Source organism: Sminthopsis crassicaudata, chromosome 2, assembly GCF_048593235.1.
Source record: "Sminthopsis crassicaudata isolate SCR6 chromosome 2, ASM4859323v1, whole genome shotgun sequence".
Classification (NCBI taxonomy): domain Eukaryota; kingdom Metazoa; phylum Chordata; class Mammalia; order Dasyuromorphia; family Dasyuridae; genus Sminthopsis; species Sminthopsis crassicaudata.
Window position 1 is genome coordinate 266,477,866 of NC_133618.1, and position 5,282 is coordinate 266,483,147.

General features: G+C 34.9%; 1 pseudogene; it reads left to right on the plus strand.

Annotated features, from left to right (window-relative positions):
• The first annotated feature begins 1,467 nt into the window (after window positions 1-1,467).
• Window positions 1,468-1,899, plus strand: LOC141553457 (small ribosomal subunit protein uS12-like; annotated as a pseudogene).
• Window positions 1,900-5,282: the final 3,383 nt, after the last annotated feature.

Sequence of the window (5,282 nt, forward strand, 5' to 3'; positions counted from 1 at the left end):
CCTCATGGTTTGAGACCCACTGGAAGGACAGTGTCCAGTGCAAGCAGCTCCACTGTCTATAGATAATCACCAGGTCATGTGGAGAGACCCAAAAAGTGGTGAATGGAAAGGACTAGATTGGTTAACTACTTGGGGGAGAGGGTTTGCTTGTATCTGTACAGATGGAGAAGGAATCAGATGGGTGCCAATAAACCTTGTCCATCAGAGAGAGATGGAGCAAACCCTTGAAATGAAGAAGAAGATCCAAGAAACATCGGGTGGTTCCATTGCTGACTGTGCCTACTACTGAAAGAGCCTGGCAGTTATGGTGTTTGACTCAAGGACATCAAAAATTGTTGGACTTGAAAACCCTCAGGAATCTGAGCAGATGCAAGGTAACCTGGCACTTGAGGCTAATTACCAATTGGACAATTCTCTATTACCACATGTTTGGAGGATGACCCTACTTAACTGTTCTGTGCTGGCTAGATAGGTGGGTGTGGACAAAGAAGGGGAAGTGAGATGAGTGGGTGGAGTAGTAGGAGGAGAAGGGGTCATTCTCTTGGTGGTGGAGAGAGAAAGGATGTGTGGAGATTGCTAGATCTAATCCCCTGACCTGGAATGCAAAAGACCAAGAATAAAGACTTTTGTTTATCCTGACTCCGGCTGATTCTAAGAGATCCAGGGTCTCAACAATTTTCAATTAATGGAACAAAAGAAGCATTTCTGTAACATGGTACAATAAAAAGGTTGAGTGCACAAGAAACTGCAAATCCACATGCATGTGTATTGGATTGCTTGCCATCTAGGGAACAGGATGGAGAGAAGGGGGGGATTGGAATGCAAAGTTTTGCAAGGATCAATATTGAAAAATTATCCATGCATACATTTTGAAAATAAAAAGCCATAATAAGAAACAACAACAACAACAAAAACAAAACAACAGTAAAAAAAAATCTACATGTGCAATTTGCTTGAGAGAGAGATTAAGACATGGGATATACACATTTTTAAATAATGTGATAGCTAAAGCTAGGGAATCAATAGGATTGTCATGGGGGAGAAATTGTAAAAATAGTAGGAGAAAGCTTAAAACTGTTGATTTATGCTTGTTATGCAACTGTATTGGGTGTTAATTTGGACTACAAGAGTAAACATTTGAGATTTTAATAAGTTATATTGAAGAATTAATAACCCATTACATTTACAGAGTTTTGTAAGATTTACAAAATGTCTTAGAAATGTATTATGGAATCTTTCTATCACATCTGTGACATGGGTAGTACATGGGTATAATTCCTATTTTACAGGTCAAAAATATGAGGTTCAGAAAATTTAAGTGACTTGTCAACATTGTATGTCCCCTGGCTTTGGTCCAATCTATTTCCTACTCCTCTATGCTACAGAGGCAACAAAAGAGAAAAATGAGAAGCCATCTTTGATTAAAAGTGATCTTTTTCATTTTCTCTTGGCCAGGATGGCAATAGCATGGGAAAGTGCCATGGTCTTCACACAGCCAGAAAGCACTAGAACCATAGAAATGATCAAAAGTTGCAAGACAAACAGTAAAAGAAAGCTCATTTGGGCACTTCCTTGAAAAACAATTCATTTGGAGAAATATCTCATACAAAAGGGATTGTCTTAGAAAAAGTTGGTGTAGAACCCAAGCAGCCCAATTTGTCTATCAGGAAGTATGTAAGAATCCAGCCAATTAAGAAAGATAAAAAATAATCATTCTCTTTGTTCCCAAAGACAACTGCTTGAATTTTATTGAGGATAATTATGAAGTTTTGGCTGCTGGATTTGGTCAAAAAGGTCACACTGTTGGTGATATTCCTGGAATCTGCTTCAAGATTGTAGTTGCAAATGTTTCCTCTTCTGCCCTTGTACAAAGGCAAGAAGGAAAGACCAAGATCATAAAAATCATATGACATTTTGTCATAGTAAAAATTTTTCATGTAAAAAACAAACAAAAAGTGATCCCTCTCTTCCTTTATATTTTGTAATGCTATATGTCATATAGTAATGATCATACTTACCAAAGGCTATGGTGCCATAATTATTTGTGTCTTATTTCTGCTTCAAATGACTAATAATAAAATATAAAATTTATGTATGTTTAAACATATAGTACATATATATCTCTATATATATGTTTATATACATACATATGAACTTATATATGCCATTTATATGTTTACTTTCATAATGCTTAATTATAAGCATTATAATTAGAATTAAGCATATACAATGCTTAATTATAAACATTCTACTTATTCATATATCTCTTATTGATCTGGCTAAAAGACTATCTCAGTAAATAAGATTTTATTTCTTCACAACGTCTACAGTGAAGGTTCTTAACTGGGAATCTATGAGCTTTTAAAAATGTTTCCAATAGCTACATTTCAATTAAATTTGTAATTTTTTGCAATCCTTTGTTATTCTATGTATTTTATTTTTGCATTGAAAACTTAATACTGAGAATGGGTTCATAGACTTCTCCAGATTTTCAAAAGTTCTATCACACACACACACACATACACACACACACACAAAAAAAAAAATTAAGAATCCCTTTTTTGTAGTATTTGGTATAGTGCTTCAATTCAATTTAAGAAACATTGATAAAGCTCCCACAATGTGCCAGACTCAGTGCTAGGCATTCAGAGTACAAAGACAAAAACAGAATTTCACTTGTCCTCATGAAGTTTACACTCCACTGCAGTGGGGTATAAAACAAGAAGTCACTTAAGCACATAGAAGCACATAGCACATAATAATTATAGGTGATACTATTAAGAAAGAGTGAGTACTAACAGTTGATGATATCATCACAGGTGATCAACAAATATTTGTAAGATGAATGCTGACTAGCCCTCAACTGGGTCAAAATCGTTTGTGTGTGTATGTGTATTTGTGAGCAGTGCATATATGCACACAGAGCAGAGAAGAAATGGTGACTGAAATTGTTGGAGCACAGACGGTAAGAGAGATAATATAGGGACTTGATTTTAGAAGCAGAAGATGAATAGGGAAAGGCAGAGATGATTGCAATGATCAGTAAAATTATGTTGGTATAAGACAAATGTGTTATCAACCTATGTTAGTTTGCACAGAGACAAAACAATGTATACACATATGCTTAAGGCAAAGGCAGAATACAATGTGGGCTACACAGATAACAATGATGCAATAAACTGTAAAATTGAGATCTGAGATTATTGTCCCATGACTTGAGGGTTTACTTGGTATTTTGGACAAACTTCTCTGGGACAAGGGGAAATTATCAGGCTTTCCAAAAGAAGTTAAATCACAGGATATATTCATGATACCATTCACTATCCTTCTCCCTGCAAATTGTCATTGCTGAGCAAACTAGAACCAAGACATATTTGTCTTTAAGGCTGAAAGTAAAAAAAAAAAAAAAAAAAGAAAAGATAAGCAAAACATTGATTTTACTGGGACATATGAGAAAGAGTAGGCATATGCTTAGTGGGACTTGATTTGTGAGCAAGTTAAAATGTCATGATTAAATATTTCCTTTCCTGCTCCTAGTTAAAGAAGGCCATCTGGATTCTCACCTGGTGTGACTTTTCTATTATCATAACATTGTAAATCAGAAATTAATATGTATTAAGTGCTTATGAAAATAAAACATAGAACAGTAGAAATAGAGTTGAAATTTCAGTCTTAAGACATAAAATTAAAATCCTTACTCGGTGGAAACCTAGGCAAGTCATTTAACTTCATTGCTTCTTATTTTCCTCATCCATTAAATGAAACCAGATTGGATGATTTCCAGGACCTGGTGTAGTCCTAGCCCCATATCTATAACTGAAATTAGGTTCCAAAGAAATAAAATCTCTAAGTTCCTCAGGAAATATAATCTGTAAATGAATGAATGAATTAATTAATGAATGAAAAACACTTCAATCCACCAATATTTTGTCAATCATTGTGGGCCAAGTGTACTAAGGTGTATGGCAGGATTTCTTTTTTTTTTATTTAAATTTAAATTTTTTAAATTTATCAACTTTATAATTATAATTTTTTGACAGTACATATGAATGGGTATTTTTTTAACAGCATTATCCCTTGTATTCACTTTTCCAAATTTTCCCCTCTCTCCCTCTACTCCCTCCCCTAGATGACAGGCAATCCCATACATAATAAATGTGCTACAGTATATCCTAGATACAATATATGTGTGTAAAACCAAATTTCTTGTTGCACCATAAGAATTGGATTCCGAAGGTATAAGTAACCTGGGTAGAAAGACAATAGTGCAAACATTTTGCACTCATTTCCCAGTGTTCCTTCTCTGGGTGTATCTGTTTCTGTCCATCATTGATCAACTGGAACTGAATTGGATCTCCTCTATGTTGAAGATATTGTGGAAGGATTTCTTGAGGCCTTTTTTACTGATAGGTAGTGAAATTTGGCCATAAAATGGGATGGGACAAGGAAATAATATAATCTATGACCCCAAGAGTTGAAACTCACAGCTCTAGAATTGTACTCCTTTAGGTTCAGGCTCACTACCAACAAATACAGCTCTCTGATATTTTGTCTAAAAAAAGAGTAGAAAACATTAGAATTCAAGGAAGGAAAAAAGGAGGGAGGGTAGGAAGGAGAGAGCAATTGAGAGAAAACAACAAGAAAAGAGAAGGAAAGAAAGAAAAAGAAAGGAAGAAAAAAAGTAAAGAAGTAGGAAGGCAGACAGGTAGGAAGGAAATATGGAGGAAGGCAAAGAGGAAGGCAAGAAAAAAATAAAAGGAATTTTTTCATGATTTTTTTTGGGAAAGGGAACAATCTGAATCTTTTATCTCATCCAGATGAAGAAATTCTGGTATAGTATATAATCTTAGAGCTGAGGGGCTGAGCTTTAAAGTGACTCATGCCCTGGTCAGAGGCAATTCTTATGTCTTAATCCTTTCGACCCAAGAACATGGGACATCATGCTTTATTTCCAAAATATGTTGAAGAAAGATGATGTCTTGGTCATTAAGATAGTGTCATGGAGAACAAGTACTTAAAGATTCAGGGCCAGGAACATTTATTCAGAAAGAAAGAAAAAAAAAAAAAACCTGTGAGGAATTACATTAAAATCCCCAACCTGGAAAGATTTATGAAGGATATGAGGTTAAAAATCAATAACAAAGAGCCCAGCAGAGAAGGAAAAAAAGTTATAAAATGAGATAAACATGGAATTGGGGAGGTATCATCATTGGACAATGCACAAAAGCCTGAATTGACAACTACCATGGAGCATATGCTGCCATCTTGCAGAAGAAACTATA